A 27196-nucleotide genomic window follows, 5' to 3' on the forward strand; every position below is an offset into this window, starting at 1 on the left:
GAATACATCATGTGAAATGCCGGGCTGGATGAAGCACAAGCTGGAATCAAGATTCAGTTCAGTTTAGTCGCTCAGTCAGTCGTGTCCGACTCTTTGCAACCCCATGAATCACAGCACACCAGGCCTCCCTGTCCATCACCAACTCCTGGAGTTCACTCAAACTCATGTCCATCGAGTCAGTGATGCCATCAAGCCATCTCATCCTCTGTCGTCCCCTTCTCCTCCTGCCACCAATCCCTCCCAGCATCAGGGTCTTTTCCAATGAGTCAACTCTTCGCATGAGGTGGAGTTTCAGCCTCAGCATCAGTCCTTTCAATGAACACCCAGGACTGGTCTCCTTTAGGATGGACTGGTTGGATCTCCTTGCAGTCCAAGGGACTCTCAAGAGTCTTCTCCAATACCACAGTTCAAAAGCATCAATTCTTTGGTGCTCAGCTTTCTTCACAGTCCAACTCTCACATCCATATGTGACCACTGGAAAAACCATAGCCTTGACTAGACAGAGCTTTGTTGGCAAAGTAATGTCTCTGCTTTTGAATATGCTATCTAGGTTGGTCATAACTTTCCTTCCAAGGAGTAAATATCTTTTAATTTCATGGCTTCAAACTGCAGTGATTTTGGAGCCAAAAAAAAAAGTCTGACACTGTTTCCCCATCTATTTGCCATGAAGTGATGGGACAAGATGCCATGATCTTAGTTTTCTGAATGTTGAGCTTTAAGCCAACTTTTTCACTCTCCTCTTTCACTTTCATCAAGAGGCTTTTTAGCTCCTCTTCACTTTCTGCCATAAGGGTGGTGTCATCTGCACGTATCTGAGGTTATTGATATTGCTGGGAGAAATATCGATAACCTCAGATACACAGCTGATATCAACCTTTTGGCAGAAAGTGAAGAAGAACTAAAGAGCCTCTAATAAAAGTGAAAGAGTAGAGTGGAAAAGCTCGCTTAAAACTCAACATTCAAAAAAGGAAGATCATGGCATCCAGTCCCATCACTTCATGGCAAATAGATGGGGAGACAATGGAAACAGTGACAGACTTTCTTTTCTTGGGCTCCAAAATCACTGCAGATGAAGTTAAAAGATGCTTGCTCCTTGGAAGAAAAGTTATGACCAACCTAGACAGCATATTCGGAGAAGGCAATGGCACCCCACTCCAGTACTCTTGCCTGGAAAATCCCATGGACGGAGGAGCCTGGTAGGCTGCAGTCCATGGGGTTGCTAGGAGTCGGACACGACTGAGCGACTTCACTTTCACTTTTCACTTTCTTGCATTGGAGAAGGAAATGGCAACCCACTCCAGTGTTCTTGCCAGGAGAATCCCAGGGACGGGGGAGCCTGGTGGGCTCCCGTCCATGGGGTCGCACAGAGTCGGACACGACTGAAGCGACTTAGCAGCAGCAGCAGCAGACAGCATATTAAAAAGCAGAGATGTTATTTTGTCAACAATGGTCCTTCTAGTCAAAGCTATGGTTTGTCCAGTAGTCATGTATGGATGTGAGAGTTGGACTATAAAGAAAGCTGAGCAACAAAGAACTGATGCTTTTGAACTGTGGTGCTGGAGAAGACTCTTGAGAGTCCCTTGGACTGCAAGGAGATCCAACCAGTCCATTCTAAAGGAAATCAGTCCTGAATATTCAATGGAAGGACTGATGTTGAAGCTGAAACTCCAATACTTTGGCCACCTGATGCAAAGAACTGACTCATTGGAAAAGACCCTGATGCTGGGAAACATTGAAGACAGGCGGAGAAGGGGACTACACAGGATGAGATGATTGGATGGCATTACTGACTCCATGGACATGAGTCTGAACAAGCTCTCGGAGTTGGTGATGGACTGGGAAGCCTCGTGTGCTGCAGTCCATGGGGGTCACAAAGAGTCGGACAGGACTGAGCGACTGAAGGGAACTGAACTGAAAAACGCAGGCGACTCGGGGGCGGGGTTGGGGGTTGGGCATAAAGGGTGGAGGAAGAGGGTAGGCCTCGGACCCTGCCGCGCCCCCCGGGACGCCTCAAGGGCGTGGGAACTACCAATCCCGGCGTGCCCCGGTCGGCGCGGGCGCAGGGGCCCGTGCGCGGTGGGTAGCCGTTGGCTGGACCAGCGGTTGCCTGGGTTGCGGAGATGGGCTCTGCGGGCGGTGGCAAATCCGGCCTAGTATGTGAAGTTGGCGGTGCCTGATGGCGCCTCTGACACGAAGCTGGGTGGGGTAGAGTAGAGGGTGGTAGTTGCGGCAGGTGGGAGAAGGAGGGAGGCGGCGGTGAATCACTTATAAATGACTCCGAAGCAGGACCTGGAGACTAAATTCCAGGAGGGTGAGTCTGAACCCCAGGGGAAAGGCCCCTAACGGCGCCGGAGAGAGACGGGGCCGGAGACGGCGGGGGTCGCGACCTGGGGACCCGGTGGGCATGGCTTTGTGCGGGGGAAGCGCATCGCGGCGGGGTATTTCTGTGCGTCGTGAGGCTAAAAATATTTTGGGAGGCGGAAGCGTTAGGCAGGCGTTAGAGTGGGAGAGGGAGCCCTTGCCACGTGGCACAGCCTTGGTACCGTGATTGTCGTTGAGAGGAAGAGGGCGCGGAGAAGGTAATCTGTTGTAGGGTGGCGGCGGCGGCTGTTTCGGGCGCCGTGCCGGGCTCCCCCGTCCGCTTGGGCGTTCGAGGGTTGTCGCTCCGGGGCAGCCGGAGCCGGGAGGTGGGGTACTTCGCGGAGAGCGTGAGCTTTGCGCCTCCGGCTGGGAGAACTGCGTGTTAAGATGGCCGCCCCATCACAGGCGCCGGCGCCTAGGTTCCCGGCTTGCGGCTGCACACGCGGCTTTAGGGCAGAGGAGTGTCTCCTTCTTCCCCCGCCTCGGAGCGGGAACCCGTTCTTCTGCAGTGGCCGGCGTGGAGGTGGGTGGGGACAGGAGAAAAAGCGCGAGCATCCGAGTCGGCTTTGTGTCTCCCGAAGGTATCCTTTTGCCGTCCGAAAAGCCGAGTGCCAAGGTCTTATGGGAACGTGAGCGCGCTCTCGGCGCGCTGTGGATTAGTAAAACAATAACTGAAAACTGCCTTAATATGTTTTCATTTAGAAGTCCCGTTACCTTGATGTCAGCCTTTTAAGTACGGCAGTGGTTTGGCTAATTGCGGTAATATTTGATTAACAGTGATTTGAAAGTTGAGTTTTTACTGTCTCCCATCAACGTGTAGGCTGACTGTTGCTGCTGCTGCTAAGTCACTTCAGTCGTGTCCGACTCTATGTGACCCCATGGACGGAAGCCCACCAGGCTCCCCCGTCCCTGGGATTCTCCAGGCAAGAACACTGGAGTGGGTTGCCATTTCCTTCTCCATTGCATGAAAGTGAAAAATGAAAGGGAAGTCGCTCAGTCGTGTAGGACTCTTCACGACCCCATGGACTGCAGCCCACCAGGCTCCTCCGTCCATGGGATTTTCCAGGCAAGAGTACTGGAGTGGGATGCCATCTGATTGTAGAGAGCTTGATTTCCAGGGGAAGACAGCTCTGTAATTTTCACAATTACTTTATCTATTAATTTACGCTGGAGACTTAACAGTAAACTAAAGTGGAAGTGAAGTTTTGTAAGGCTAGCAACTTTAAAATTATCCTTCATTATCACAGAGTCGGACACGACTGAAGCGACTTAGCAGCAGCAGCAGCAGCAGCAGCAGCATTATGGCTGTATGTGTTAGTTACCATGGATGTCAAGATGTCTGCAAAAAATTGTAGGAATTTTCAAACTTTGATGTGTGTTAGAATTACTTTTAGTCATATACACAAAACCCAAGTGTATTGTAACTATGGAATATTTAAGAGGTTGCCGAGGTTGTTTTCCCCATAACTGACTCTTAATACCTGCTTTCTCCCACTCGGAGAAGCTATGTGACTACTTCTGTGGATTGCTTTTTTTAAACCAGATGTTTCAGAGCAAGGATTCTTGATGTAGGGTGTTTATAATTCAGAACACCCCTTGAACTTTGACGGGAGAAAGCTTTTTCTATTTTTTAACTAAAATTTGTAGTTCAGTTATGACTAGGTTTCCTCCCCCACAAAAAAGCAAAACAACCCTCCCACAGTAGTATTAGCTGTATGTTTTCACATCCCAGCATAAAGTTGTGGGAGATACATTCAGGTGTAATGTATGCTGTTCCTTATTTCAGAATTGTGGTAGCTTGTGGATCAGCAGCTAAATGTTTGTTGTAGCAATGAAGGAGCTCATAGAATACCACAGCACATGATATTCTAAATGTTTTTATAACTCTTTCAATACAGTTGGTTTCTTTTGTAGTACTGTTTTACATGTTTGTAGAAAAATTCTGGCCCAAAGACAACCGGACTGTGAAGGATCCATGGCACAAAAAATTAATCCTCGATGTAGGACATCGAAGGAAAATGACACAGATTTGGGATAGTTAAGGATGGCTTTCTGGAGGAAGTGCTTTACTTCTAAACTGGCAGAATGATAGTGGGAGAGGAGATAGAGTAAAGGTGTATCCATGTGCTGCTGCAAGCAGTGAATTAGAGAAGAGGGCTGCAGAGGATGAGATGGTTAGATAGCATCACAGACTTCAGTGGACATGAATTTGAGCAAATTCTAGGAGACAGTGAAAAACAGGGAAGCCTGGCAGTGCTGTGACCCCATGGGTTAGTTAGTTAGTTCCTTTCTTGTAAGGAAAAAGGAATATTCTTTTGGAACTAACACCTTTATTAAAACACTGAAGAAGAATTGAGCTTCTGTAATGGTGAAAATATGAATGATGGTAAAGCTTTTATCATGATTCTTTTTTAAACTTGAAAGTTTCTCTTGTTAAACAATGGTACAGCATATATAAGCATGGAATCAAGATTGCTGGGAGAAATATCAATAACCTCAGATACACAGATGACACCAGCCTTACGGCAGAAAGCGAAGAACTAAAGAGCCTCTTGATGAAAGTGAAAGAGGAGAGTGAAAAAGTTGGCTTAAAACTCAGCATTCAAAAAACTAAGATCATGGCATCCAGGCCCATCACTTCATGGCAAATAGATGGGGAAACAATGGAAACAGTGACAGACTTTATTTTGGGGGGCTGAAAAATCACTGCAGATGGTGACTGCAGCCATGAAATTAAAAGATGCTTGCTCCTTGGAAGAAGAGCTATGACCAATCTAGACAGCATGTTCAAAAGCAGAGACATTACTTTGTCAACAAAGGTCCATCTAGTCCAAGCTATGGTTTTTTCTAGTAGTCATGTATGGATGTAAGAGTTGGACTATAAAGAAAACTGAGCGCCAAATAATTGATGCTTTCAAACCGTGGTGTTGCAGAAGACTCCCTTGGACTGCAAGAAGATCCAACCAGTCAGTCCTAAAGGAAATCAGTACTGAATATTCATTGGAAAGACTGATGCTGAAGTGCCAATACTTTGGCCACCTGATGCGAAAAACTGACTCATTGAAAAAGACCCTGATGCTGGGAAAGATTGAAGGCAGGAAGAGAAGGGGACTACAGAGGATGAGATGCTTGGATGGCCTTACAGACTCGATGGACATGAGTTTGAGATGGACTAGGAAGCCTGGTGTACTGCAGTCCATGGGGTCACAAAGAGTCGGACACGACTGAAACGACTTAGCCCACAAGAAGAACACAAGATTTTTTTCATCTGTTACTTTGCTGGTTGCTGATAATCTGCAGCAGAATAACTTATTGACTTGTGTAAACTAATGAACTTTTAAAATAATGTGGTGTAAGTATTTTTCTTTAACTGAATTTGTTTTTGCATTTTAGCTTTTTGACTAGTTAGACTTTGAGAAAGCACAACTACAACTTTTGTTAGCTATTCTTGAATAGCTTATCTAGCCCATTGATTTAAGGTTTAGGGTGAGCTTCTGTGCTTATGGTTCTTCAGATTTGTTGGACTAACTCCCAACAAGTGACTTTATGACTGTTCAGCAGTATAACTTTGAATACTTAAGTGGTCTAAAGGCTTAAATGATGTTCTTTTCAAGAGGCTCATTAGGCTCATTTTGGCCACTAAAGAGTTTCCGTGTAGAGCTTGTCTTTGAAAGATAACTGTACTCAGGTAGTCTTTTTTTTTTTTTCCTTCAGTATTTCTAAGTTAATTTTTTCTTTTTTATTTCAGTTTGTAAGTTGCCATAAAGGATAAACAAGTGAAATACTTTTTACATTTCAGTGGTTGGAATAAAAAGTACTAGATTTTTTAAAGCAATTTTTATTTATAATTTACAAGGAGGCTTTGTGTCATAAAATGATAGAAGCATATGCTTCTTAGTTCTTGCACAGTTATAATGTAAATACATATTAGAACAAAGCTGAACCATTTGTAGTATGATGAAAATATAGAAACTAGGGTATACAGCTGTTTTGTTTTACATTCTTTGGCATATTTCTTGTGTTCTGGTATAATATGTAATAGTTATTCAGTTCAGTTGCTCAGTCGTGTCCGACTCTTTGCGACCCCATGGACTGCAGCATGCCAGGCTTCCCTGTCCATCACCAACTCCTGGAGCTTGCTCAAACTCATGACTAATAAGTCGTTAGCCCAGCTATTTTCTGGTTTTGATACATTTTATGACACCTTGAGTTTTTTTGCCTTAACACAGACTTTACCGACTAAAAATGGTATTTCAAGCAGTTTATACTCAAACCTCAATGGGTTTTTCTACCAAGAAAGGGGGAAAGATTTAGAAATTGCCTAATTTGTTTGACAGATGCATTGACCAACTCAGGTTTTGAACTCTGGAAGCATAATTAAATACTAACAAAGTGAATTCACATGGTTCACTCTTAGCATATGGTTTAACACAGGTACAGAAATTTAATTCCAGACCTAATTTTCTACTCCAAAGAGCTATTTTTAAAATAAAGCAGTGGTGTATCGATGTTGCTGGGCATCGACAGTGGTTGTAGACTGGACATATTCTACAATATTCAGCTTGTGGAGCTCTTTGTCCGTGATGGGTCTTTCTTCTTGGGGCCCACAAATACCACATCTGATTATTTACTCATTTTTGGTGTTTGTGATTGAATAGCCTGTAACATTTACTATGAGAGATTTTTATGTACATGTATGGCTGAGTCCTCTGCTGTTCACCTGAAACTATCACAGCATTGTTAATTGGCTATACCCCAATACAAAAGAAAAGTTTAAAGTTGGAAAAAGAAATGTTGTGTAGTTTTCCCGGGTTGGTCTGTCAAAGTCTTGGAAAAATCCATTATTTGGAAACTAGGAGATCTGTTCGCTGAGCCAATGCCTGTGTTTAGCAGTGATGGATTTCTCAACCCACCCCACCCCCACTGGGCAGCAAGGGTGCACATTGCTCCAGTGAAATGCGGTTTGTGTTCTTGGGTCTTCCAGTGTGATGATGGCCCATGTGTTCTGATATCTGTGCGTGTCACCCAGAGCCGGTGACAGCTATGGGGTGGGGAATTAGGAGATCCAGGAATCCCCCAGCAGCTGCCAGCCAGCCAGGGCCTCCTCCTGAGAGGGGCACATTGAGGCCTGCTCTTTTCTTCTTGCCAGCCAGCCGCTATGGCGAGGATGGAGCAAGACCAGAAATATGTACATGAACATCTGTTACAGTAGAGTGCCTGCTAAGTGTCAGTCGTGTGTTTTTGGTGTGTGTCCCAGCTTGCCTGCCAGGCCTACCCACCAGGAGCTACCTTGGATCTCTAGATCCAAGCTAGAGAGCAAGTCCTGGTGCTGCCCACCTGGCCTGACTGCTCAATTGTGAGTCCCTGAGGTGGACCTGACCTCAGCCCCGCCTGGACGTGCCTTATTCTGTGTCCGTGTGCAGCAAAGATTCTACTCGTGACCTTTCCTTGCTCTTCATGGGGCAGATAGGAGGGAGCTGGTGTGTGGCAGGGTGGACGGTGCCATCTGCTCTTGGGGGAATGTTCCTGCGCTGCAACTCTTCAGAGCAGGAGCCCCTCCAGATTGAGAGCTCTTGATTGTGTGTCTCCTTTGGACTTTCACAGTTTTTGGCTTTTCAGTTAATTGCATTTCCTCAAGGAATAGTTTTCTTCTTGATCACAAGCTGGTCAGTGCTTAATCAGCAGTGAGAAAGGTGCAGCTTCAATGGCTGTGTCACCCACCCCCTCCTGCCCCCACACCCGCCAGAGGCAGACATCTCTCGCTTGGGTTGACTTAATGAGGGAGCTTCCCTGGGGGCTCCTGGATATGGCAGTGTTCTCCCCACTCCCAGCTTTGGGGACCCTGCCTTAACTCTGCGTGTGTTGCTTCTTTCATCCATTATGAGATGACTTGTCTGATAATAAAAAAAGGGGTGCCAGGCACTTTAATGGCAGCCCCTAGCATTCCCTCCCAGCCCTCTCATCTGTGAGGTCTCTGCAGTGCTAGTGCTGGGGTGGGTGCCTTCTCTTTAGTTACCCCGGAACCCCTTTGCCAGGGGCTCCATCCAACCATCCATCCATTCATCTATCCATCCACTCATCCATCCATCCATCCACCTACCTACCTATCCTCTCATCCATCCATCTCTCCATCCACCCATCCATTCATCCATCCATCCAGCTGTCTGTCCATCCAACCATCCATCCATCCATCCATCCATCTCCATCCATCAGTCCACCCATCTCATCCAGCTGTTCATCTGTCCAGCCATCCACTCATCCATCCAACCATCCACACATCCATCCAACCATCTATCCACCCTTCCATCCATCCATCCATCAATCCAGCACCTGTCCATCCACTCAACCATCCATCCATCCAGCAGTGCATCCAACAGGTATTTCCCAAGTGCCTGCTCTGTTCCATCATTCTGATCCCTGTCTAGAGCTGGGTGGAGTCAGGAGAGGAGTGGAGGGGGCCTGATGGGGAGTGTGGGGGGAATCAGACCCTGAGTGTGACTCTGGCCCCAGAGGAGCCCAGGCTGGAAGGTGTGAGTACCTAGCATGGGGCAGGGGACTTGGTACCCCTTTGGAAGAGCAGGTGGATTTGCCCATCTAGAGCTCGGGCCAGAAGAGCCTCCAGGCAGAGGGGCCAGGCTGAAGCGGTGGTACCTGATATGGGGGTGGGGGCCAAATGTCTGGTGGTGGGATAATGTGGTTTGGGCAGGCCAGAGCCAGAGGTGGTGGGTCCTGACTGTCAGGGGCTTGAGCATCCTTGGAGATATGGGGGCGTCTTGGTGTGGTTGGGGGCAGAACAGGTGGGGTGACACACACTGTCCAGTGACATATCTAGGAAATGTTTCTCAACACCACTTACTGAAGAAGACTAACTTTTCCTCCTTTGTTGAAGATTAATTGTCCATAGATGTATGGGTTTATTTTGGGTCCCTCTATTCTGTTTCATTTATCCAAATGTCTAATTTTGTGCCAGTACCATGCTGTTTTGATTACTGTAGCTTTGCAGTATTGTCTGAAGTCTGGGAGAGTTAATGCCTCTTGCTTAATTAACTCTCTGGCATAATGATTGCACTTAGGCATCATGAGAACCATACAGCTTTATTTATTTATTTTTGGCTGCACTGGGTCTTATTCCTTCGCACAGACTTTCTCTTGTGGTGAGTGGGGGCTACTCTTTGTTGTGGTGCATGGGCTTCTCATTGCAATGATTTCTCTTGCTGTGGAGCACAGACTCTAGAGCATGGGCTCAGTGGTTGTGGTGCATGGGCCTAGTTGCCCCACAGTATGTGAAATCTTCCCAGAGCAGGGATTGAACCCATGTCCTCTGTGTCAGCAGGCACATTCTTAGCCACTGAGCCATCAGGGAAGTCTCGGTAAATTCTTTTAAACACTCTTGATTATGTGGACATTGATATTGCCATCTGGTATAGGCAACTAGTATTTGTGTAAAAGCTTTTCTTCAACTAGGACAGGCAGCCCTTACATTGGGATTTCTTAGCTAGGAAAAAATGTCTTGGAAATGAATATATTAAAACTATGCAGAAACCGATGATCCTGTAGATCTAGGCTGGTGATTCAGAACCCCTGAAAATGCTGCAATAGAGAGGGGGCCAGTGAGATCCTCTAGCCTCATCTATTGCACACAAAGAGCTTCAGTAACTTGTTCTAGGCCTCCTGGCTGACTGGTAGCAAAAGACATTCAGAGTTTAACTTTAGCAGATACTGCCAACAGTCTCAAGGTGGTGTACTAATTCACTCCAACCAGTAGTATATGATGGTCCTGGCTTTTCTATATCACCAACACTGATCAGGGGTTAATATCCAAAATATACAAAAAACTTACACAAACTCAGTATTAAGAAAACAACCTGACTGAAAAATGGACAGAGGACCTGAATAGACACTTTTCCGAGGAAGACATACAGATTGTCAACAGGCACATGAAAAGATGCTTGTTTAACATCACAATCAAATGGGAAATGAAAATCAAAACCACAATGAGATAATCACCTCACAACTGTCAGAATGGCTGTTGTTAAAGACAACAGATAACAGGTATTGGTGAGGATACTGGGAAAAGGGAAGTCTTGTGCATTGTTGGTGGGGATGTAAATTGGAATAACCACCATGGAAAAGCTGAGGATCCCTCAGAAGGGTTAAAAATAGAACTATGAAGGACTTCCCTGGTCTTCCAGTGGTTAAGAATCTGCCTTGAAATTCAGGGGATGTGGGTTTGATCCCTGGTCGGGAAACTGAGATCCCATATGCCACAACTGAAAGATCCTGCTGCTGCAGTGAAGATCCCACAGCAGCTAAGACCCAGTGCAGCCAAATTAAAAAGAAAAATACAAACTTCCAGTTACAAAATAAATGAGTTACAGGTATGAAATGGACAGTCTGTACAATGTCAGTAATTATTTAATATCTTTGTATGGTGACATATTGTAGCTAGACTTATTCTGGTGATCAGTTTGAAATGTATAGAAATATGTTCACTAATATTCACTATGTTCTCTAGCAAGAATTGACATAGTGTTATGAGTCAATTATATTTCAAAAACAAACTCATAGAAAAACAGATTAGGGTTTTAGCTTACCAGAGTCTGGGGGTGGGGAGAAAGGAGAATTGGATGAGGGCAGTCAAAAGGTTTTAAGTCAGTTTTGAAAGTTTTTAAATTTAATTCTTAATTTATTTTTGGCTGCCCTGGGTCTTCGTTGCTTTGTGGGCTTTGTCTAGTTGCAGTGGGCGGGAGCTACTCTCTAGTTGCAGGGTACAGACTTCTCACTGCAGTGGCTTCTCTTGAAAAGCATGGGCTCTGGCAAAGCACGGACTCTGGGGTGCGTGGGCTCAGTAGTTGTGGTGCACAGACTTGGTTGCCCCATGGCATGTGCAGTCCTCCCAGAGCAGGGACTGACCCCATGTCCTCTGTATTGGCAGTCAGATTCTTAACCACTGGACCACCAGGGAAGTCCAGATTAATTAGTTTTAAGATAAATAAGTAATAAGAATATAACATACAACATGATAAACATAGCATGACTGTATGTTATTTATGAAAGTTGTTAAGAGATTGTGAGTTCTCATCATAAGAAAAGTAATTTTTTATTTCTTTAATATTTTTTTACCTATATGAGATGATGGATGTTTACTAAACATGTGATACACTTCATGATGTGTGTAAATCAAATCATTGTGCTGTATACCTTAAACTTACACAGTGCTGTATATCAATTATAGTGTAATAAAACTGGAAGGGAAAAAAATGAATAACAAATTCATAATAAACTCCCAGCTGTTTTATAGGTGCTGACATTTTTGTCAGTGTTTTCTTTAATAAAAGCATTTGAAATTCCATATTATACTGCTATAGGTAGAATCATTGAAGTCCAGATTCTGAGTGTTATTCAAAATATTGAATTTCCACAATATAACATGATACTTTGCTTTGCCAGGGTTGTTTTGTTGGAGGGGGAAGGATAGGGGAGTGTTAAAGATGAGTTAAATTGAATGCTGTTACCAATTTTTTTTAGGCTTGACCCCACTGAGAAACTAGTTTTGGTTTCTGTAAATACTGCTTTTAGACTGGAGACAGTGGCTTCTGTAGCTGGCTTCTCTTTTGCTTTTTAGTGAGGTCCTGGCCAAGGAGTCTATGGTATGTCTCCAGAAAGCCCTGAGTCACCTTTGGGAAATATGGGAGTTGATTGGGATTCATGTTAACAAAGAAAGATTGGCCGTTTGTTAAATATTGAAGCTGGGTGATGGCTACACAGGGATTCATTGCATTCCAATAGTCTGCTTTTGATTGTTTGAAAACTTCTATAATAGGTTAACCAAAAACAAAACAACAAACCTTCTTTGCTCACCGAGTATTTTTTACTGAGCTTTCCCTCACTCCCTCCCCTTTAGTTAGATCAAATCTCAGCTGCACAGAAAGGAAGAAGCTGCGATTCGCAGATGAGTGACACATACATCCTCCAGATCACAGGGACTTGAGTCCCTTCTGTCCTAAGTTTGCTAGCCTCTTGAGTCTGGCCCCAAGGTTGCTGTGAGTTGCCCATTCCGTCCAGAGTAACTTTCACTCCAGCTTCGGTGATCTTGTCACCTGTTGCCTCCTCCAGCAGATGCCACACCTGTGCCCTCTAATGCAGCTCACCTTCATCCAGTATGATGTGAAAGTCCTTCATGGTGTCAGGAACTAGGACTGACTGGAGATAGGGCACCATGGAGTCCTCTGACCCCTGCCCAATGAATCTCTATTCCCCTGTCCAGCCTCCCAGCTTGGGCTGGGGCAGTGGGGGACCAGGGAGGAGAGAATGACAGTATCCCCAACACCTCAGTGCCAGTAGATTAGGATCTGAGACTCTGACCGTATAGAGTAGGGATGGGTCAACCTGCAGGAAGTGTAGACCACCTTAACTGGCAAAGGTAAAAGGCAGGGCTTTCTGCCATTGTGGATTGGCTGGTGGGTTGGTCTTCCCAGGTATAGTTAGTGGAAAAGAACCCGCCTGCCAGTGCAGGGGACATAAGAGACATGGGATGGATCCCTGCATTGGAAAGATCGCTGGAGGAGGGTATTGCAACTCACTCCAGTATTCTTGCCTGGAGAATTGTCATGGACAGAGGAGCCTGGTGGGCTACAGTCCATAGTGTCGCAAAGAATAGGACACGACTGAAGTGACTGAGCACACACATCAGGTTTCCCAGCCATTTTTTTATTCACTCAACCAATATTGAAATCTATGTTGGGGGAATTCCCTGGAGGTCCAGTGGTTAGGACTCCATGCTTCCATTGCAGGGGACATGGGTTCAATCCCTGGTCAGGGAAGTAAGATCCCACTTGCCACTCACCAAAAAAAAAAAAAAAAAAATTTTCTTAAAGATGCGGGGGATAAAAAACAAACACAACTATGTTGGGGTTGGAACTACAGCAATGAAACAGGTCTCCTGCCCTTTTGGGATCTACTTTCTAATGGGAAGGTGATAATGAATTATGCATTACTAATATATTTCAAACACTGGGAAAAACTAATCTGGGTGTGGTTATAGTTAAGACCATGAAGGGAGCTTAGACTAGGGTGATTAAGGAAGGCCTATGAAAGTAACATTTGATCTGAGACCTGAGTGGTAAGGACCCAGCCAAGTGAAAATTTGGGGACAACAAACTAGTAAGTGCAAAAGCCTGAGATTAGCATTTATAACAAAGTGAAAGTGAAGTCGATCAGTCGTGTCCGACTCTTTGTGACCCCATGGACTGCAGGCTCCCAGGCTCCTCTGTCCATGGGATTTTCCAGGCAAGAGTACTGGAGTGGGTTGCCATTTCCTTCTCCAGGGGATCTTCCCGACTCAGGGATTGAACCTGGATCCTCCCACATTGCAGGCGGACGCTTTACCCTCTAAGCCACCAGGGAAGCTGGAGAACAAAAGATTTAAGCTAGTGAGCATTAGGATGGTAGGGGATGAGGTAAATGGAAAACATCCAAGGTAGTAGTAAATGCTTCTGTTTTTTTGTAGTCCCCTAGGAAAGGGCACGGAGAAGGCAATGGCACCCCACTCCAGTACTTTTGCCTAGAAAATCCCATGGACGGAGGAGCCTGGTAGGCTGCAGTCCATGGGGTCGCTAGAGTCGGTCACGACTGAGCGACTTCACTTTCACTTTTCACTTTCCTGCATTGGAGAAAGAAATGGCAACCCACTCCAGTGTTATTGCCTGGAGAATCCCAGGGATGGGAAGCCTGGTGGGCTGCCCTCTATGGGGTCGCACAGAGTCGGACACGACTGAAGCGACTTAGCAGCAGTAGCAGCAGCAGGAAAGGGCAAGTCAAATGATGTGCAGGAATTAGAAATGCCTATTTAAGCAGTCGAATAGCATCTTGCTGCTGTAAGGTTCTAATGGCAGATTACGTTCTAACATCATAAAAATACCATTGTTTTTATTATAAGTTACATGAAAGTGACAGAGTGGTGAGAACAAAGGCCATGTGTGGCTACTGCTCTGCTCTGTTACCAGAATCTGAATTACTTTGACTGGCATGTTACAGGGCCTTGCCCACTTATACTGAGCAAATGCTCCAGTTAACAACAGTCAGTGATACTATAATCGCTATTAATGACATTTGAAATAGCAACAAGATACATGAACAGACTATCAATGACAGGGTTGGGATACCAGTGTTTTCACTAGAAAAGCATTTTGTATATATTTAATGCATATAAAATTCTGACTATCCCATTTTTGCTGGTAAATTGTTAAAATGAGACATTGTTGAGAACTGTCATTGGACTCTTATGTTGCCTGAATATGTCTCTATTTGTCTTTTGATAAGTCACTTTCTGGTGATTATATTCATTAAATATTTCTAAAAGAAACAGTGTAATTAACAGAAATTATGCCAGGATTCCTGGAATTTTAGAAGCCTTAAAAAAAAGTAAGACCTGGGTTCAAGTCTCAGTGCTGTCATGTACTCACAGTTGCATGGCCGTGGGTATATCCAAAAACCCTTGAGACTGAATTTGTAAAAGTAATCTATTATCTGTTCTGCCTAGATCACAAGAGCCTTGTAAAAATCTGATAAAAAACTGTAAAATAAGATTCTGCTTAAGCTTTTGGAAGTGGCAGGAGATTATGCTGAGAGCCTGTAAAGCCTGTGCATGCCCTGTATTTTTTGTGTTTGGACAGACCCCCACACCCTAATCTTTTTCAGAGCCCCAGCAATTAAAAGAGGATCAGCTTTATACTGGGTGTTTGCTGCTGCTAAGTCACTTTAGTCGTGTCCAACCCTGTGCCACCCCATAGATGGCAGCCCACCAGGCTCCACCGTCCCTGGGGTTCTCCAGGCAAGAACACTGGAGTGGGTTGCCATTTCCTTCTTCAGTGCATGAAAGTGAAGTCGCTCAGTCATGTCCGACTTTTAGTGACCCCATGGACTGCACCCGACCAGGCTCCTCCATCCATGGGGTTTTCCAGGAAAGAGTACTGGAGTGGGGTGCCATTGCCTTCTCCAATACTGGGTGTTTCAGTTCAGGTCAGGTCAGTCGCTCAGTCGTGTCCAACTCTTTGCAACCCCCGAAAATAAAAACCTCCAGGCCCCAGCGATTGACCCCAATAAAAATAGAAATCCAGGCCCTTGTTCTCTCTACCCATGACCGTGTGGTGTGGCCTCAGGTTTGCCATGTAATTTCCAGGTCCTGTAAGTGTTAAACTTCCCCTTCCCACTGCCATAGTTTGTTGATGATTATTGAAGGGAATCTTGTAATCTTAAGACCCACAAGGGCTGGTCCAGCCGCAGCACTGTTTATTGATAGATTGAGCCCGACCCACAACACCGACAACATTAAGTTGACAGATGGAGGTCTGTGAGGTAGTAATTTGACCTAGAGCACCCAGAGGACAGGTCCTAGATAAGTGAAGGACGGCCACTTCCCCAGTGATGTGAATAGAGTACAAGATTGAGAGTGTGGAAGGTAAGGAGGAGGCCAAGAGGCTTTAATAGCTCTTTACTTAATGGCCTGACTTTTCTCTGAAAGAAAAAGTTATTTACTGATCCCCAAAGGGGAGTTGACAGGTAAGAATTTGGAAGAGTTGAAAAGGCTGGTATTCAATACACAAGAGGAAGCTGACAGAAGAGAGGTGTTATAGGCTCATAAAATTATGATCATCTTTATAAAACACCCTTCATTCTAAATCTCAACCCCAAAGTTACTCTGATGAGAATGAAAAGTGGAACATGACCTAAAGAGGACTATTTAGCAATATTTATCAAAATGCAAATCCATTTAGCTTTGGCTTCAGCAACCCTACTTCTGGGAATGTGAATAACAGATACTTCTGGCAGATACGTAGATTGATGTGCACACAAATTTATGTACTAGAGCACTATTTGTTATAGCGAGTGAGTGGAAACAATTCAAGTGCCCACCATAAAAGACCAGTAAGATAAACTACAGTTTGTTAAGCATCTACAAAAGAGAATGAGGAGTGCTCTTTTGAGAAGTGGAATGGAATGTATTGAGTGAATAAAGCACAGTATAGAAAAGTATTTATAGATTCTGTTTTCACTGTGAAAGTGGAAACATTCTATATTATGAGCTTGCTTGTATTTGCAGAAGGAAACCTAGAAAGTGACACACACAAAAAATTATTAAAAAGAGGATCCATAGGACACTAGGAGGGTTAACAATGGAAACAGTGTCAGACTTTATTTTTCTGGGCTCCAAAATCACTACAGATGGTGACTGCAGCCATGAAATTAAAAGACGCTTACTCCTTGGAAGGAAAGTTATGACCAACCTAGATAGCATATTCAAAAGCAGAGACATTACTTTGCCAACAAAGGTTCATCTAGTCAAGGCTATGGTTTTTCCTGTGGTCATGTATGGATGTGAGAGTTGGACTGTGAAGAAAGCTGAGTGCCAAAGAATTGATGCTTTTGAACTGTGGTGTTGGAGAAAACTCTTGAGAGTCCCTTGGACTGCAAGGAGATCCAACCAGTCCATTCTGAAGGAGATCAGCCCCGGGATTTCTTTGGAAGGAATGATGCTAAAGCTGAAACTCCAGTACTTTGGCCACCTCATGCGAAGAGTTGACTCATTGGAAAAGACTCTGATGCTGGGAGGGATTGGGGGCAAGAGGAGAAGGGGACGACAGAGGATGAGATGGCTGGATGGCATCAGTGACTCGATGAATGTGAGTCTGAGTGAACTCCGGGAGTTGTTGATGGACAGGGAGGCCTGGCGTGTTGCGATTCATGGGGTCGCAAAGAGTCGGACACGACTGAGCGACTGATCTGATCTGAGGAGGGTTAACACTTCTCAAAGCATATGCCCTGTTATACTGTTTCAATTTTGAGCCATATGTAATGTATTATGTATTCAAAACAAAAAACTTAGTCTGTCTTGGAGCTGCTCCATGGCTTCCCACAACTGGGTCCTGCACAGGGCACCTGGCACCTCCATTTGTCTCTGAATTTTCTGGAACTTGATGGCTTTTTTCTGTTGTTTCAGGGCACTGGGGAGAGAACTCTTAGGTAGGAAGTTAGGTAGAAGCATCAAGGAGAGGCCTGGCTGAAAGGGATGCAAACCCATCTCTAAACTCCATCCCAGACACACCCAGGAGAGCTCACAGATATGCTGCAAAATAACCACAGGGACTTTTCAACTCTTGCACAGGCTCCCTAAGCACATAGTGGATAGAAGTGGGACTCTCCAAGTAAACTTAAGCATTAAGGGCTCATGAATATTCTACATCTAATTATAACAGATGGAATTATGGGAAGACATAAACAGCATTGCATGCATGCTAAGTTGCTTCAGTCGTGTCCGACTCTGTGCGACCCCATAGACGGCAGCCCACCAGGCTCCGCCGTCCCTGGGATTCTCCAGGCAAGAACACTGGAGTGGGTTGCCATTTCCTTCTCCAATGCATGAAAGTGAAAAGTGAAAGTGAAGTCACTCAGTCGTGTCCGACCCTCAGCGACCCCATGGACTGAAGCCTGCCAGGCTCCCCCGTCCCTGGGATTCTCCAGGCAAGAGTACTGGAGTGGGGTGCCATTGCCTTCTCCGGTCTAGTACATGCTGCTGCTGCTGCTAAGTCACTTCAGTCGTGTCCGACCCTGTGTGACCCCATGGACGGCAGCCTACCAGGCTCCCCCGTCCCTGGGATTCTCCAGGCAAGAGTACTGGAGTGGGGTGCCATTGCCTTCTCCAGGTCTAGTACATAGAAGGAGGTAAATAAATGGTTCCACTCCCTCCCCTGTTCCCATGCTGTTGGCAGTATCATAGAGTATTTGGGGAGCACCCCAGCTGTAATGTTAACTAGTGGGACTTAACCCAGCTCAGAGTGACCAAGGCTAGTTTGGCATATAAGGCTCAGGAGCCTGACTTTGGCTTTCAGATGTCCAGATGTCTTCACTGACAGTGAGCAGGGGTCGATGGCTGCTGGATCTCTTAGCCAGCTGACATTCTGCAGATGGCACCTGGAGTGATGTGGAATTTTGAGCATTACATTGCTAGTGTGTGAAATAGTGCAATTGTGTGGTAGTTTGAACATACTAGTTGTCAGTCATGAGTTTGGGGTTGTTGCAAGATAGGAATATAGAGAGCTTGTGTCTTGTAAGTGAGACAGCCCTTAGTAGCTGGATGTCATTACTAGAAACAAGCGTGCTTTGGAACAGATGCAAAAAGAGCCAAGAGACCCTTTCCCAAGGTCCAGGATACACGGCTTTTCCCGGACTCCGCAGCCAGACCATCCCATTAGCTTCCTCGGCTGTGGCCACCACCATGTTCCGCTACAGCCCTTGTTCCCTTGTCCTGTGAGACCCTGCGCAGGGACCCTCACCTGACAGTCGGTGGTTTTTTCTGGCCCTGTTGCCTGAGGTGCAGCATGCAGGCTAGCTGCTCTACACTCCCCAGACTTCAGAGGAGAGTTTCCCTTTGAAGCAGGGCCTTCCTGTGCTCCAGCTCCTCCTCTTCCTCAGTTTCTTTCAACTCCATAGGATCCAGGTGTACTGGTAGCAGCTACAAGGTACATAAAAGATGATGCCGGATCTCCACAAATGAGTCCCCTGTCATCCGCAAGGATCTTGCCCTCTCTGCCTCTGTCCTGTCCCTGACCTTTGTGGTAGGTTCCCTTTGCTGTCTACTTTCACATCTCCTGCTCCAAAAGGTCAGATTCAAAGTACTGATTAGGGAGGTTGTACCTGAAACCTCCTCATGTCCATGAATCATTCCACTGAGACAGAGCAGTCTATTTAGTACACAGGCCACCCTTCATCCTTTCCCACCTCCTTGAGACCGCACATTTGGACTGCCCAACAAACTATGAAGAGTGGAGCCAGCCTGACAGCAAGCCATGGGACTGTAGCTGGCTTAGGGAAGGAACAGACCTGACTGGAGAGCAGGATGAACAGGGCAGGCAGTTCTTACCTCATTTCTGCAGTTTAGTTACCACTGTGACAATTCCAAGTTCGTGAGGCTGTTGGGGCCCTTCCAAAATCTGTTCTGAAAACTAGAGCCTGGCTCTCTATTCTGTCAGTTCTCTCAAGTAGGAGGGTTTCTGGCCTGGGGAGCTGACATTTGGAAGGAGTCACACTGGCAGCCTAGTACTTTGGGGACTCCTTGCACAGATGCCATTGGAGATAAACAGAGGAGGACATGACTAAACTAGCTGGTGATTTTTCTTCTCTTTTTAATTGCTGAAGCCCCCACAAAACCTGCCTTGAAAACACGGTTTTAACCTGGTCTCGTTGGCATCGCTGATAAATTCTATGAAGGGGGTGGGGGTGATGGTGATTTTGTTATTTTTCCTTGTCAGCTAACTGGAGGTTCCCACTCTAGTGCTGAGAGTAATTGTAACAGTGATGTTTCAGCTGTTGGTAGCTGGCCAGGAGGCTCAGTCCAGGTCATAAGTCAGCCTAACGAGATCTAGGGGCTGGGTACAAATTGTGGGGACATCTTCTGAGTGAAAGCTGCAGCCCAAAATATCCTCTGATGCCCAGTGGTGTGAGTGATGAGCTAGATGCTTACCACTTTCATATTTGCAGTTATTCAGGTTCATGGCCAGCTATGTGGAATGGAGAAAGAGCAGAAATCAGGCAGAGGGAGAAAAGGACCCTGGGGTGCCAGGCACCCAGATGAAGAGATCATGCACAGATGAACAGTGCAATTTATGTTCTCTGGAAGCCACTGAAAGGAAAGACCTTGCGTGCTAAGTGGCTTCAGTTGTTTCTTTGCAACCCTATAGACTGCCATGCTCATCTCTGTCCATGGGATTCTGCAGGCAAGAATACTAGAGTGGGTTGCCATGCTCTCCTCCGCTGGATCTTCCCGACCTAGGGATCTAACCTGTGTTTCGTGCATTGGCAGGCTGGTTCTTTACCACTGGCACCACCTGGGAAAGACCAGGATAATATAAATGTGCTGAAATACTAAACCAAGCCAGCCCAAACGATCTCTGTTTCCTGTCCTCTTTCCCCGGCTAAAGGGAAGACTTCGAATCCCAGCCCAGGTGCAGAAGGGCAGAGGGTTACCCTCTGGAGATGGGCAAGTGAGGGGGTCAAGGGGACGTTTACCTGTGTTTTGGCCCTCTCTTTTTTCTCCCACCTTCTGAATCATCTGGCTCAGCTGGGGTTATGATTTTCTTTGGGATTTTCTTGGGTACGGTGGATAAAGGAACTCCATTCCTAAATGCATTATAGCCAGCCTTTGAGAGTGCCTCCTTAGAAGGGTTGGAAGGGATGGTACCTTCCTCTTCAATACATTCCTCCTGGGAAGCCTCTTCACCATCCTCTTCCTCTGATTCACTGGTCTTAACAGGTCTTACTGAGCGACTTCACTTTCACTTTTCACTTTCTTGCATTGGAGAAGGAAATGGCAACCCACTCCAGTGTTCTTGCCTGGAGAATCCCAGGGACAGGGGAGCCTGGTGGGCTGCCGTCTATGGGGTCACACAGAGTCGGACACGACTGAAGCGATTTAGCAGCAGCAGCAGCAGCAGCAGCAACAGGTCTTACAGGCCGTCGCCATGGACACGAGGGCGGGCCCCCTATTAGAGAAGAGTTCTGCGGGTCAGTCAGCTTTAAAGCAATTACAGAAGGTAGCCCTTCAGCCCTCTGCTTCCCATGAGAATATGAGAATAAAATCTGAGGGGGGAAATGAAACAGAAGAAAAGGGGCAGGGCACAATCTTTTAAAGAATGACATAATCCAAGGGCATTACACAGGCTGAATATAATCGAATAGGTTCAGGATGGTGGACTAGACAGTTTCCAATAGACCTTGAGCCTCAATACACTCTTTGTAACACATCAGCAAGCTAAGTGATACACCCACAAGTGGGTGGAGGCCCAATTTAAATGTAAAAAAAACTCTTAGAAATATATTTTAGGATCCTTCCAGATATTCTAAAACTTAAAACTTAAAGTTGTGCTGAAATAAGTGATGAAAGGTTTGTAGAAAATGGACCCCAGTAAGGGTTTTGTAGGTGATCAGTCAGGATTGACTAAGCCTAAAATAAGTTATTAATTCAGTAAATGAACCTTTAAGCTGGTGTAAAACGGAAATTCGGTTTTTCTCTGTTAAAACAGACAAGTTTTCTGAAGATGCTAAACTGTCTTTCATAACAGATTTCAAATTTATTTACCTTTTAAATAATCTGTATTTGTCTCTGTTATTGTCACTTTGGCTAAGTTTCACAGTGACCTATGCCCCTGCTGTATTTTAAAATGTTTGGGTGTTCCTTTGACAGGGCTTCCAAGATCAAATTATAATAAAGTTCCTTTGACCTCTAACTAAATTTGGAGTGCTTCAAAGGGCCCCTGAGGGACCCCAAAGGGAGATACTAAACTAATCAAGTTCATTTGGTGTGTTAAACTATAAAGGAAGTGTTTTCCAATAAATAAGTTTTATGGTAAATGGTACAGATATTCTAGAGATTGTTTGGAGTTCCTAAGAATCTGATATGTCCTGATAAAATATTATTAGTCATAATTTTTGTTATGAAGGTGTTGTATGGCACAGCAGTAATCAGATATAAACTTGCTTCCTTAAGTCTTTTGTTAATATACACAGTTATGGTTTTACTCTAATGTCTTTGCAAAATGTTTCCTCTTCATATAAACAGGACTTTACAAGTTTCTGACTTTTAGAACATACTAATGAACTGAGTAAAAATAATTGAAGAATTCTATTGAGAAAACTGATGATTTCCTAAAGCTGTTAACAAAAAGGATTAGTTACATAGAACTGAGTAAACTGCTAAATACGGTTGTATATGGTTTCTATCTTAAAGAATTATTGATTTAAATCTGTGTTTTCCAGGTGTATGTAAAACTCCTTCAATTAATTATGACTTGCAGTAGTTTGGTAGATTATACCTTTTGGAACATCTGTCTTTTTCTCTGTACCTGGTTGATCGTGCTAGTAACATATGCTTGTCTCAGAGATTAAGTCGTGCGTAAGTGTGCATGGCCAGTACAGTGAAATTGCAGATAGCTCATTAAATCAGTTATGGCTCCTTTGGTCACTCAACAATTATAACTGGATTATAACTAGTTACACCAATCATTAGTGAATTTGCTCTTTGTTTTCAGATTGTGCTTTGTGTGTCTATGCTGTACTATGTCATTGTCTGTATGACTTACATCCTGTTTAATTTAGATTGTTATCTCTTAACAGTAACCAGTGTGTAAATCAGGCCTCCAACAAAACTAATATGACTAAACATTTTGAGAAAATAATTGTAATAGTGTGGTTCTAGGTATGGGAAGAAACAACAAGGGATAATGTCTCCTGGATTACAGTTAGAATCCAGAAATTTTTAATTATTGATTGGGCCTGGTCCAAAACTTAACACCTGGTGTGACATCAAAAATTTTTTGACTGAATTGGGATGAACTTTCCAGCGCCTTGGGACTAAAGTTAATCATGAAATGTTTTCCAGATAATGGTTATTCATGACCAAGAAAGAAAGACCTGAGACATGGAATGAGCGATTGCAGCCCTTCAGTGTGAGTCATCGGGCCCTGAGAAAGGGGAATGCCTGCCCCCTGGCCTTCATTCAACTACAGCCACTCCAACTACTCCCTATGGTGAACCTAGATGAAACTGAGAATGCAGGATTACAGGCCCCAGTTACCTATGATTTAATGAGCCCAGAATCTTGCATCTTCCCATGCATAGAAAGATGCTAAATTTCTTAGCTTGAGATGCTGCCTTTTATGTTTGAAGTTCAGTATTTCTAAATTTGCAGGGGTAAACTTCTCTTCCTTTTCCAAGAGGAACAGAGGAAGACTAGTCTTGACATTTAAAAACACCAGCACTAATGGCAGGCACTCCCAGGAAGACAGGCAAAATGGACCCCCTTCTCTCACAAGATGGTGAGATGGACATTGAGAGGGGGAGTTGTAACCTGGAAGGGTTAGTTTTAAATTTATACTGGGTCTGCTTCTGTGACTTTAACCCTTTTTGTTATTGTAAGCATTACGTATGGCCTGCAGCCTGAGCCACCCACCTGTGAAGGACTGTAAAGAAGTAAAACTTAACTCATTCCCCTGCCTTCCCATTCTAGGGGACAGTTGCAAGCATTGAATAGTCTTTTTTACTTTACTATGTTTCCTTACCTCCCCCCACCCAATAAAAAAACCTAGCAACCAGGCTCTGAGAAGGTGGTTATTTTGAGGTGCTAGCCTGTTATCTTCTTAGCTGGCTCCCCAATTTAATTCTCTTCCTTGCCTCAACACCTCATCTCTCAGATCCATTGGCCTGTCATGCAGCGAGCATAGCTAGCTTGGACACAGAAGGCTGTATGAGGCTCTTAAATCTAAATGCTGTAAAGGTTTGTCAGCCAGACTTACACATAGCAGGCCTTGGTCATCTGAACAAGAAACCTTGATGCATACCAACTGCTTATAAACTAGCAAGTACATATTGTAATATAAATACCTGGTTCATAACTAAGCATTTAAATGAAGCCATGAAGCTATTAACATTAGGCTATGGTAATTTACATTTTAAAGCCTCCTCTATGCTTGGAACAGTTAAATCATACTAAGGATAATCAGTCTAGTAATACTAGAAAACAGGCTGGGTGCCTTATGGACAATGTCAATATATATAGTTTCCCTAAGAAATAAGGATTGGTACAGAACGAGCTAAGTCAGATGACTTTGGTATATACTGGGCTACACCTAATGGAAGTTCTTAAGTTCTTATTTATGGCCTTACTATTAACTGCTAGCTATTTTGTTTCATATTGTTTTGTATATTGCCTGTTTCATAGTGTGGTCCCTTACGTTACCAACTATTTGACCGAGTCACTGATAAAATGATAGTATACAGTCCCATATAAGGTCAGTAATTGCAACAGTGTAACTCTAGATATGGGAAAAAAGAACAAAAGGGAATAAATATTTTCCTGGACCACAAGAGATTCAGAAGCACAGGTAGTCCAGAGAATTTTGAATACTGTTTTATGGCCTTGTCCAGTGACGGCACATTTAGTGGCCTATCAACAAAATCTTCATAAGACTTGGGAATGAGCATTCTTAGCACCATGGGACAAAATGGTCATGTCATGCCCTCAAACCATGGTCAGCTTCATGAACCTGAAGGGGCTCAGCCAATTGGCACTTGCCATCTATCTCTACAGAAATTAAATCATGGCCACTGAAGCTGCTGACCTTCAATAACCCCTGAAAGGAATTCAGGGTGGAAATTAGGAATGAGGCACTCTGTGCTCTGGAAAAATTGGCAGAAGACGCCTTCAGATAGTTAAACACTTTCAGGAGGAGATTTTTTGTAAGCCCTGAGTCTTGCATCTTCTCTTGTACCTAGAGAAACATTAACATCATTGACAGTGACAGTCGCTTTGGCTATTTAAGGAAAAATTATGGTTAAAATCAACATAGAGTAGCTATAGAACTGATTAGGTGACACTATGGTGTGATTTCAGGTAAGTCCTTGTATTGTTAACAACTTGAGTTTTCTGACCTGTGTTAGACTTAGGATACTGTCAGCCATTCCAAAAATAAAAGCAGCAGATAACTACAGCCTTACTTTTTAAAGAAAGAAAAAGAAAGTGAAGTCACTCAGTCATGTCCGACTCTTTGTGACCCCATGGGCTGCAGCCCACCAGGCTCCTCCGTCCACGGAATTTTCCAGGCAAGAGTACTGGAGTGGATTGCCATTTCCTTCTCCAGGGGAGCTTCCTGACCCAGGTATTGAACCCGAGTCTCCTGCATTGCAGGCAGACACTTTTACCGTCAGAGCCACCAGTAAAGCACTCCACTTTTTAAAGGTCTCTTCTTATAACTCTTACATATGTAGAACGAGAAATTGCTCTGGACTGTATGTTGCACAGAAAAAAAATGCATGTGTAATGATCAATAGCCACTTTAAAGGTTAAGACCTACTTAAATAAACCTAGACAACTGGCTACCTGGCTACAAGTCTCCTTGAAGTGTTAAATCTAAATTAGGATTCAAGCTTAATTTTTTCTATTTTGTCTGTTAATGTTGAGATTGTCATTCCTCCAACTACTTCTGAGTCCAAATGGCTCCATCCCTTTGGACAGGATGACCCAAGCACTGACTATGTCTGGACCATAATCAAAATTGTCATCAAAGACTTGGTTCTTACTCTTGGCTTTGATCCCTAGCTGCAGTAACAGTTTTACTCATCTATGCCTCTGTTTTTTTTTTTTTTCTAAATATCTGTTTCATTTTGTCTCTCCAGATGACACAGATTCACATCAAGATAAAGATGATGTGCAAAGAAAACCCATGCCCCCAAAGAGATTACAGCCACTCCTCCAGACAGATCCAGCAGGAATAACCACAAAAGTCACCTTGGGGCCACTTAATAGAACAGGGTGAGAGCTCCATGACCCCAACAGCATTAAAGAAGTTACAGAAGACTGCCGTCTGTCCCTTATCACCCCAATAAAGGTTTCTTGGGGTTCACGTCTCGAGGAAAATTTGAAGTAGGAGATAGATGGTTCCTGGGCTGAACAGCTGGTGATTTTCAAACGGAGCAAAACTGAAGTTTGTCCTCAGCCAGACAAGAATGACGTATTTCCCTTCCTCCATTATTAGGAGGGAATAAACTGATGGGGGAATTGTGCAGTGAAAAGGAAAAAAGAGGAATGAGTTTTTGTTTTTCACTGCTCTGAGAGCAAAGAAGATAAAGAACAGTGAGCAGGCCTGAACATTCCTAGTTTGTTTTACTTTAACTGCTCCTGGTTCTGAATGTCTGTAACTAAGTTTGCTTTTCTGCGCCCTAACTCTGCAGGAGCCACACTTCACTTGACTCTGTGCTAAATACATCCTCTATCTGATGTTTACAACAGCCTTCCCCTTGTAGTTACATGTCAGAAAGAAGGCCTCAGAGCCACCAGACTGCCCAATGCAGTTACGGGTTACTGATGCCAGTTTATGACTGCCTTTGAAATGATGCAAGAGGAAGAAATCATGGTCCTGTCACCTTTGTTTCCTCATCACCGGCTCCTGACTTCTCCTGACTGTGAGCACCTGCCTTAGGGACACAGTTGTTGAGGCAGGAGCATGCTGTGTTCCCCTCTCCACTACCTGAGAATAAAAGCCACTATTCTGTTTCTTCCAAATTCTGCCTCTCTGGTTTTCATTTGGCTTCGGTGGGCAGAGAAGGCCAAGATGTTGGCCAGCAACGGAAGGAGGTCAGTCAGAAAAAGACAAATATTGTATTACTTACAGGTGGAAGCTGTATATTCATACAGATGAACTAACTTACAAAATAGGCTCAAATGTAGGAAATCAATTTATAAGAAAATGTTAGTGGGGAGGCATCAATTTAGAGTTTGAAATTGACATATATACACACTAATTCATATCAAATAGATGATCAAAAAGGGCCTAAAGAATAGCCCTGTGAATTCTACTGAACACACTGTAATCACCTATATGGGGGGAAAAAACCCGAACAAGAATAGATGTTTATAGATTACTGAATCAAGTTTCTGTACACCTAAAACTGACACAACATCAGAAGTCGACTCGACTCCAGTATAAAATAACAAATGACAAGAAGAAAAAAGGGGCATGAAGAAATGCTGCCACCTTGTGGGCACTTTGCAAAACAACTTAAGCCTGTGCTGATGGGCACTTAATACTTACAAGGCCTTTGGGGCTGTGGTAAAAAAACACCTGGGCCGGAAATATCCTAGCGGGGGTCAGCGGAAGAGAGTTCAAAACAAGGCAGATGGTCAAGGAGTCAATGTCAAGCAGTAGATTTAGCTCACATTTTAAAAAACATCACATGAAAAGATGTCAATGTTATTAAATATTAGAGAAATGCAACTCAAGATTGCAAC

At 44.4% G+C, this 27196-nt stretch overlaps 1 long non-coding RNA gene across 4 annotated transcripts; it reads left to right on the plus strand.

The window, feature by feature from the left end:
• Window positions 1-1438: 1438 nt before the first annotated feature.
• On the plus strand, window positions 1439-26470 carry LOC133234278 (uncharacterized). Of its 4 annotated transcripts, XR_009732092.1 has the most exons (4): window positions 1499-2311; window positions 22793-22859; window positions 24850-25067; window positions 25585-26470. It is a non-coding gene; the product is annotated as an uncharacterized LOC133234278 (long non-coding RNA). The 4 variants fall into 4 exon arrangements; XR_009732091.1 differs by lacking the exon at window positions 24850-25067 and having other exon boundaries at window positions 1705-2311; XR_009732093.1 differs by lacking the exons at window positions 1499-2311; window positions 24850-25067 and adding an exon at window positions 2407-2579.
• Window positions 26471-27196: the final 726 nt, after the last annotated feature.

This window comes from Bos javanicus, chromosome 21, assembly GCF_032452875.1.
Source record: "Bos javanicus breed banteng chromosome 21, ARS-OSU_banteng_1.0, whole genome shotgun sequence".
In the NCBI taxonomy this organism is placed as follows: Eukaryota; Metazoa; Chordata; class Mammalia; order Artiodactyla; family Bovidae; genus Bos; species Bos javanicus.